The sequence below is a fragment of the Pygocentrus nattereri genome, chromosome 25, assembly GCF_015220715.1.
Source record: "Pygocentrus nattereri isolate fPygNat1 chromosome 25, fPygNat1.pri, whole genome shotgun sequence".
In the NCBI taxonomy this organism is placed as follows: domain Eukaryota; kingdom Metazoa; phylum Chordata; class Actinopteri; order Characiformes; family Serrasalmidae; genus Pygocentrus; species Pygocentrus nattereri.
The window spans coordinates 3,279,228-3,289,517 of NC_051235.1; positions in this window are offsets into that span (position 1 = coordinate 3,279,228).

A 10,290-nucleotide genomic window follows, 5' to 3' on the forward strand; every position below is an offset into this window, starting at 1 on the left:
TGGATAGGGCTGCCCACCGCTCCGGGCAAGTGTGCTCACTGCCCTCTAGTGTGTATGTGGTGTTTCAGTTCACGGATGGGTTAAATGCGGAGGTGGAATTTCCCTGGTTGTGGGATCAAAAAAGTATCACTAACTAATTTAACTAATATGACAGTGGAAGTGCCAAATGCATTCTACATGAAAGAGTCAACCCTAAGAAGCTTTTACTCACAAGGAGAAGAGTGCGAAACCACATGTAGATCTGGAAAGAAGTGCTTGGATTGATGAAGGAAAAATGGAACTTTTACGGCCACATTCACCAAAGCTATGTCTGGAGAAAAAAGCAGCAGCATTTGATGAAAGGAACACCTTGCAAGCTGTAAGGAACAGGGTGGATCTGTTTTGCACGGGTAAATAACGGAATGATTTCACTCTCAAGTTTCATCAAGTTCTAGAAGCAAACACAACACATTTGTAATATAAGATTTTCTTTCATAACTTATAACCGTTACAAAACCTGTTCGTTTGAAATAGTGCAAAACTATAATATTATAACTATAAACTTTAGAGTCTATATTTATGTCGCTGTTGTCAGAAGAAAACCTTGTATCACCAAAATTCTAACTTTACAGGAGAAGGAAAAACCTGCTTTACCTTCAATGTAAGTCAATGGAACCCGGCGTCTTTCCGAGTCGTTTTGGGCCGTTTCTTTTGGTCCATCCCTCATAAAATTTACACACAATGTAAAGCACAACGGTCATTTTCAAATGAGGTCAAAAACTGAAAAACGACAGGCAGGCAGTTACCATGATGCTAATAGCATTGCTAATAACACTTCGAAATGATGGTCTTTCAAAGGTTCTTTAGTAAAGACGATGGTTTTATATAGAACCGTAAACACTCAAAGAACCGTTTACATGATTAAAGGTGAAAGGGTTCTATATAGCACCAAAAAGGGTTCTTCTATTGTTATTGACGATGTCAAGCTTATAATAATAGAAGAACCCTTTTGGTCTTATATAGAACCCTTTTCAAAAAGGATCATGCAAATGGTTTTTTGAGTGTTCATAGTTCTACATAGAACCAAAGAACCCTTGAGGAACCACCCATGTTTCTAAATCACCCTTGTGCTTGATTTATCAGCTTCCATGATGCTAATTGGTGGGTAGAAGCTTCTATGGTAGCTACATTGGCCTCGTAGCTCCAGTCCAAAGCTAAATAAGCCTCAGACACCAAACGCGGCTACGTCTGGGACATTTGGTCTTTGACTAAGCGATTTTAGTGCAATGGCACATATAATGCATTATCCCCCCCACCCCCCTCTGGTGGAACAGGAACCCTCAGACAGCTGCAGAGATGAACCCAGTTTAATAAATGACTCTGAAATCTTTCCAAAGAGTTTCAGCAAATCTCAAAAGCAAACAGGACGCCTGCTCGGTCGTGGTTAATGAGTGATTCAGAAGAAGGCCGAAAGTTGGAGGGGCACTTGTTTTTGAAGAGGTACAACTATATTTTAGCAAAAACTGGTGCAAAAGGTCAATTCTTTCCTCCTGCCTTTCTTTACGGTGGGGCAGAACTCATTGAGTGCGCTTACCTGCACTCAGTAATCCGATCATAATCAGATTTCTGCGGTTATCTGATTATTCAAGTGGTCCTGTAAACAGCACACTCTGATTTCTTAGATCGGAGTCAGGCCTAGAAATCCGAGTAAGAAGTCTGATAAAGAGGCTGGATTTTAGCCCAGTGATCAGATTTCTCAGGGCATGTACAGCACACTCTGTGTTTAGATCGGAGTAAGAAAAAAGACATTTTTCTGCAATTTTAGCTACAATAATCTATACAGGACCCTGACGGAGAAGCGGCTTAGAAAATGGATGGATGGATGGATGGATAATCTATACAGGACTATGAGAAATATAAATTATAAATAAACAAATGCCAAATAAATCTGATGAATATATGATGAACGTTGTTGTGCCCAGGAGTCGTGTCACTGGTGTCTATTTTGAAATATAGGACACACTCACAGTGACCTTCTGTGATACTGTGGTCAGAATCTTCACGATGTTCATGTTCATTCGGGTGATTTTCCTTCATCGTGAACTACAAGCAGCAAGCTGTCAGCACTTAGTGGTCACTATTGTTATTTTACAGGGTTCATCTGCTGTGATTTCACCTGAACGACAGACAGACAGACAGACAGACAGACAGATAGATAGATAGAAAGATAGATAGACAGACAGTTTTGATGTAAACAGAAGGAAAAACCTTTTTCTCTCATGTCCTGATTTTGAAGGTTTAGGATTTCAGGAGGTAAATGTATTTATTACGGGTTTATTTTAAAAGGGCAGTGCTTTACAAAGCGATGAGTAAAAGCAAAACAACAGCAATACAATAAAATAAGGGTGGAAACAATAAACTAAAATGAGCTGAAAAGAAGTGCAAAGTCTAAACCGAAAGTCTGAAAGATGCACAAGATACAAAGAAGAGCCTGAGTTTAAAGATTTAAAGATGAATTAGGGCCAAATCTGAGATCTTCTGGCAGCTTCAGCTTTGAGCAGCAGTCCAGCTGGTTTTGAGCCACCAAAAGGACTTTTTTGTTTCATTTGTTCAGCTAAAACTGTTTCTGCTACATGTTGAGTACAGTCCACGTAAAGAAACACGGATTTAGGATTAAACAGCGAAGGCTGACATCCTGCATTGCTTGGGGAATTTAATCTTAAACCTAAAACAAATTTCAGGCTTTAATTCAGATCCATTAGTACACCCAGGTTTCCGGCTGCGCCAGAACCTGAGCGACCAGCCAAGTTGTCAGGCCGGCAAGATGCTGTCTGTCCGACATGAAGCCTCTGCTTGAGTCTTGGCTTGGTAACATCACATCGTCAATGGTTGGGCTGGAGACCAAAGGTTCCTCTTTGATAGAGGCAGAGGAACCAGACTGAACCGATGCAGGACGGTACGAGTCTTTAGGGTCTACACTCTTAACTGCCCTGATGATGGACATGGCAATAGATCCTGTCAACAGCTCACTCTGAGATTTTACAGCTTCAATGAGCTGATTTTTGGATCTCATTCTCTGGAGAAGCTCTGCGTACACAGCTTCAGTGATGGAGCGGTGAAGTTTTTTCAGAGCATGTTCTCCATCTTCCACTGTGACAGCAGAGAAAAGAACTGAAATTCCTTTGATTACATCCATCACATTCTGGACCTGGTCCTCATCAATTAAGAGAGGAGGTCCATGGTCCCCAGTGGACGACATCTCCTGTACTTTGTGTAATATTGCACAATTGCAGCAATGGAGAGCATCCATGGAAATGGTTGGAGGAGATGTATTGAGTTCGTCAGAGCTGTGTGAGTCACTCTCAGGTGTCTCTTCAGCATTTGAATCCACAGCATCCAACTCATGATCAGACAGCGCTGACACTTTGTCCATCACACTGTTCACGATTACTCCAGAGAACAGATCCAATGTGTCAGCAAACACCTCAGATGGGGGTCTTAAAATCTCATAACTCTCAGAAGTGACTCTGAAGGGCATCGCCAGACTTGGACTGTTTTCACTGGTGGTAGACGCTGGTTGAGGAGCGATGTGTGGCGCCCCAAAGTTATCTATTGCCAGACTACGCCACCCCTGGGTTTAGACCTGGAGCGAGGGGAAGCTCCGTGTACCTTAATAATCTCAGACCACACCACCTTAGAATAATACAAGTCAAACAGTTTATTAATTGTCCCAGAAGTTGTCAGTATTCGTATCAGCTTGATCCATAAAAGAAAGTAAAAACCACTACCTTGCTGGGCAAAGTGCTGGAGTTGGGAGTCCCATATAAGATATCCTTACCACACGTGAAGAATTTTTAAAACCAGTGACACACTATATTGCACATAGCACTCACTCTACATTGCACTGCAAAAATCACACTAGTGGATACCCAAATTAGCAATATCCCAACTCCACACGGTTAGCCCAGTACATACTTCGACCACCTTTGAGCATATAAAACAGGAGTACAAATCACAAAACCACGGAGACAAAAGAAATAAAAATATAAAAACAAACAGTACTAAAACAAAGAACACACGTAGGAAACCAAGAAAAAAACAGCTGTCACTCGCTCTGCTGTTAGCCTAGCCACACTGCCCTGCCCTAAGGACCCCGGGCTGTCTACCTAAATACCTGAACCACAGGACCCCAGCTGCCCCCGTGATTGCCTGTCTCCGCCCTAATCCGTTACGCACACACACACAGGAGTGCCGAACATGCCAGGGCTACAATCCACCCCCCCCAAATGAATCGGCGCCCCGACGATGACAGCCTGCAGCCCTGCCAAAATAATGGTCCTATTCCAAGGACCCTCCATCACTCCTTAGCACAACTGTCCTTGGGAGTCGATGAAGGTTAGCATGCTGGCCTGCTGTAGACCTAGCTGAGCGTCGTGGGAGGTCCGGGACCGGTAGTGCTTCTACTTCATCCGGAATAGGAGACATTGATGGTTCAAGAGCTTCTTGGGGCTCCTCTCCCATGCGCAGAATTATTAAGCCGGCTGATGAATCCCCGTCAGAGGATAGTGACTCAGACGAGTCGGGCTCAGGAACTATCGGAGTTACCTCCTCTTGTCCCCGCTGCTGCTCTTCCGGGACTGCCCTTAACTCAACCCGGTGTACTTGTCGAATTGGCCCCTCTTCATAGGCTGGGGCCACCGAATACACAACTCCCGTGCCTGTGGGTTTTCGGACTACCTGAAAGATGCCGGAGTTCCAGTGGTCCTGAATCTTGTTCCGCCCCGTAACATGATTCTTCAAGTACACCAGCTGACCTTCCTCAAACCCAGCATCCCTCACTTGCTCATTATTGTTCCTACTACGCCTCTGAGCCTGCTCCTTTGACCTCTGCCTCACATGCTCATGTGCCAACTGAAGACTTTGCTGATGCTTAGATACCCATTCCTCCAGTGGTTCCGGGTCCTGTGTGATCTCACCAGTTCCCAATAGGAAATCCACAGGCAACCTTGGGTGGCGGCCAAACATGAGGAAGTGAGGTGTCTGTCCAGTAGTCTGATGAGGGGTGGTGTTGTATGCAAAGGTCAGCTGTGGCAGGTGACGTGGCCAGTGTCTCTTTTCCTCAGATGGCAGTGTTCGCAGCAGATCATGTAGGGTACGGTTAAACCGTTCACACTGCCCATTCCCTTGAGGATGATAAGGGGTAGTTCTACTTTTCTGGATGTGGTACACTCTGCACAACTGCTTAATTAACAAGCTTTCAAAATTCCGCCCCTGATCAGAGTGGATGCGGACTGGGGGGCCAAACCGATGGAACCAGTGTTGTACCAACGCCTGAGCTACAGTACTTGCCCTCTGGTCTTTAGTGGCAATGGCTTGGGTATATTTGGTGAAGATGTCAGTTAAAATTAAAACATTTTCTCTGCCATCACTGGCAGGCTCCAAGACTGAGAAGTCAATTGCCAAGATTTCATTTGGGTGTGCAGCCTGTAGTGTCCCTTGAAAGGCCCGAACTTTAGGCTGGACAGCCTTTCCCAGTGTGCACCTTTGGCACTGTTGGCACCACCGTTCCACATCTTGAGCCATGTTCACCCAAAAACACCGGTCCCGCAGCAACTGAAGGGTTCTCTCTGTGCCCTGGTGGCCATGGTCATTATGAACACTTCGGAGGACCTCGTTCTTTAAACACTGTGGGAGAAGGAGTTGGGAATACTCTGGTCCGCCTCCTGGGGGATAAACCAAGCGGTACAGTACACCCTCACACTCCACTAGCCGGTTCCACTGCCGCAGCAGCACCTTACTAAGGCCACCCAAAGCTTCTCGTTCTTCGACCCCAGGGCGTCGCCCCTCACTGCAGAATTTCCATATTGGCCTGATTACTGGGTCGGCTTGCTGCAAGGCACTCAAGTCACTGGGGGAACGCCCCGGAAAAGCAACCACTTCCCTGCACTGGCTCCTTGGGGCATTTAACCGTTCTTCCACCACTGCCGCTGTCACTAGTGGTGGAACCACTGTCCCCACCGCGAACCGCTCCACGTATTGCCTAGACAGGGCATCAGCATTCTGGTTATGCTTTCCCGGACGATACTTGATGGTAAAGTTAAAGGATGCCAGTTGGGATGCCCACCTCTGCTCTACTGCTCCAAGCTTGGCAGTCTGCAGATGACTCAAGGGATTATTATCAGTAAGAATGGTAAACTGATGGCCAAGTAAGTATTCCCTAAACTTTTCTGTCACTGCCCATTTTACTGCCAAAAGTTCCAGCTTCATAGAGCTGTAGTTCTCCATGTTCCTCTCGGTGGGCCTCAACCCTCTACTGGCGAAGGCAATTGGTCGCACCTTTCCCTCCTGTTCTTGTGACAGAACTGCTCCGAGTCCCCCATGGCTGGCATCCACCTCCAAGACAAAAGGCTTATTAAAATCAGCATACGCAAGGACTGGGGCAGTGGTAAGCTTTTCTTTCAAAGATTGGAATGCACGTTCACATTCATCATTCCAGGATTCAGCCAATGATACAGGAGGGGTTTTACCTTTCCACCGTGGTCCATTCAACTTCCCAACCAGATGGTGTAATGGCGCAGCCAGCTTGGCGAAACCCTCCACAAAGCGTCGGTAGTAGCTAGCAAAGCCAAGGAAAGAACGAAGCTCCGCCAGGTGACCAGGGCACTTCCATTCCCTGACCACTTCAATCTTATCTGGGTCAGTGGTCACCCCCTCTGCCGAGACCACATGGCCCAGATAGCCTACTTGGCGTTGAAAGAAACGACACTTGGACAATTTGACTTAAGCTCTGCTTTTGCAGTCGTGAAAACACCTCCTCCAGTCTTTCCAGGTGTTGCTCTACGGTAGCCGAAAACACAATCACATCGTCCAGGTACAAGAGCACAGACTGGTAACGGCAATCCCCAAACATGCGCTCCATGAGGCGCTGGAACGTACCTGGTGCATTGCAGAGTCCAAAGGGCATACAATTAAATTCGAACAACCCAAAGGGCGTACAAAAAGCCGTTTTGGACTTATCTTTTTCAGCTACTGGAACTTGGTTGTAGCCGCTGGCCAGGTCAAGAGTGGAAAACCATTTAGCACCACATAGTGCATCCAAGGACTCCTCTATGCATGGAAGCGGATATGCATCACGACGGGCCTTTGCGTTTAGCTGTCGATAATCCACACACAGCCGAAGGCTTCCGTCCTTCTTAGACACCAAAACAATAGGTGAAGAGAATGGGCTACTGCTTTCTCTGATTACCTGGCTATCGAGGAGCTGTTGAATGTGAGCCTTCACGGTTTCGTACTGGGACGGGGGAATCCGCCGATAAGGCTGGCGCACAGGAACATCATCTAATAACGGAATGTCATGGGTGATTAACGAAGTACACCCCAAGTCTCCCTCTTGTTTAGCGAAGATGTCCCGGTACTTCGACAACAGAGCCTTAACCTGTGCAGCCTGCTCCTCCGTCAACCCCTCAAAATCAGAAACCGCAGGTTCCGTAGGGCTAGTACACAGCGCCTCTTGTGTGGCTACAACAGCTAAGCCGTCATCCCAAAAGGGTTCTACAGAAACAGATGCCATAGGCCCTGGAGGAGCCACTGCCACTGCCTGCACTGTGCCAAGTATGCGGCGGGGTGGTAGCCACACAGCCGTACTGCCCACATTTACCACCGGGGCAAAAAAACGACCCTTCTTTGCAGCCACAAGAGTGGGAGACACGAGCAGGCCCTCTGGAAGCTGCCCCTCTTCGTAACCCAAAGGCTCCAACAAGAACTCCATGGATTCTAGTTGAGGACAGGTGACGGGAACCATGGAAAGGGTACCAGCTCTAACACAAACTGCAGACCTACCCTGCACCTTGGCCTTAAATGGTGTAGTGGCATTAAGAACCGCTTCCATCGCCTCACAATGGTGCAAAGCATGCCGTACCGCCGGGGCCGCCACCCGCACTAAGGGGGAATGAAACAGCTGAGAACCATGCTTTTCAAACAACACCCGGTAGCAGTCCCTAAGCACATTCATTCCCAGCAACCCAGGTATTTCTGCCTTGCGACTCTGTAGTGTTGGATGCTCAGGGTCTTTAACGATCAATACCCCCCTCTTAGGAACACACTGCCCCAGAACTACCACATCCAACTCCAGGTAACCGATGTAAGGTATATCAAGGCCATTCGCCGCTTTTAGACCCAGCCACCTACAGTCTTTCGTTTGTAAGTGCGAGAAATGTTGAACAAAGAAGCCCTCAGTGATTGTTGTAACCATTGACCCAGTATCAATTAAACAAGGAACTGAAATACCTCCTATAGAAACATGCAGCACGGGACAATTTCCTACAAGCTGACTATAAGAGGAGGAAGCACAAGGGACTGAGCCAGAACCAGTCCTTCCCAGTGTGTGGCTCTGCACACTGGGAATTTCTAGTTTTCCGGCTGGCTAGGAATGCTACGTGACGCCTGGCGAACTGGCCTATTGCTATCTGGAGGGGGGGAGCCCGGGCAATAGCGGGCTATGTGGCCTGATCTATCACACTTATTACAAATAGGCTGGCCCTCAGGCGTACGTTTAAAACGACTGCCTCCGCGTACAGAGGGAGCATACAAACTCTGGTTAAATGGCCCTAGATGTCTGACCAACATATCTAAGTGTGCCTGTTGTTTTAACACCAACTCTTTTAACTCAACCAACTCAGGTGACGGTACAACAGCGGCCTCACACTGGGAGGTAAGCTGAATCTCACTACTGTGACCCATTACCCGCTGTCCCCGGTCACGACCTGACTGGCCCTCCTCCATCCACCTAATGGCTTCCCGCCGTACATCTAACAGAGTTACCTTATCCTCAGTTCGCACAAGCTTTTTAAGTTCCCTACGCAAAGCAGAGTCTCTAACATTCTCACAGAACTGGTCTCTTAAAACAGTGTCAGGGTCCACAATGGCATCACTCTTACATTGCTTAACTTTGTCCATGAGTTCCATTAATGCATGGGAAAACTCAAACAGAGACTCACCCTCCCTCTGCTTTCTGTCAAAGAACCGCTGCTGCCAAAACACATACGACCTAGTACACCCATAAACCTCCCTTAAGACCTTAATAATTTCCCCTGGGTTTTCTCTAACAGCGGTCTGTACTTAATTTCGTTACGAGCCCCCCCTTCTAAATGATCAAATAAAAACAGTGCTTTGTCCAAATCAGACATGCCTCTAGATCGGATACAGCTTTGGACCTCTTCCACCCACTCTTCTACAGAAAGAGCACCTACCACTGCAGAGCCGGAAAACTTGGAACACTTTCTCTCTCTTGGCAAATAAAATGCCTGCTCTCGACGTGCAGGTTGGGTACCATTTTCCCTGTTGCTGTCCCCAGTACCTCCATTTTGTGCCACGGAGAGTCTCTCATTGTCCCTTTGGAGCCGCTCCACCTGTTCCCGCAACCTCTGCAGCTCGTCCTCCATGGTCGGGTCCTGATGAGATCCTCTTTTGAATTGCCAGCTGCTTTTCTCTCAAAAAAAATAAATAACTACTCCTGTAGCTCAAATGCGCTTGGAACCAAACTGACAGGAAAACAACTTCAGGAACCTAGTTCTATCCTGCCGACTACGCCAGAATGTGGCGCCCCAAAGTTATCTATTGCCAGACTACGCCACCCCTGGGTTTAGACCTGGAGCGAGGGGAAGCTCCGTGTACCTTAATAATCTCAGACCACACCACCTTAGAATAATACAAGTCAAACAGTTTATTAATTGTCCCAGAAGTTGTCAGTATTCGTATCAGCTTGATCCATAAAAGAAAGTAAAAACCACTACCTTGCTGGGCAAAGTGCTGGAGTTGGGAGTCCCATATAAGATATCCTTACCACACGTGAAGAATTTTTAAAACCAGTGACACACTATATTGCACATAGCACTCACTCTACATTGCACTGCAAAAATCACACTAGTGGATACCCAAATTAGCAATATCCCAACTCCACACGGTTAGCCCAGTACATACTTCGACCACCTTTGAGCATATAAAACAGGAGTACAAATCACAAAACCACGGAGACAAAAGAAATAAAAATATAAAAACAAACAGTACTAAAACAAAGAACACACGTAGGAAACCAAGAAAAAAACAGCTGTCACTCGCTCTGCTGTTAGCCTAGCCACACTGCCCTGCCCTAAGGACCCCGGGCTGTCTACCTAAATACCTGAACCACAGGACCCCAGCTGCCCCCGTGATTGCCTGTCTCCGCCCTAATCCGTTACGCACACACACACAGGAGTGCCGAACATGCCAGGGCTACAGATGCAAGACGTGAGATGTTTTGTCTGACCTGTCTGC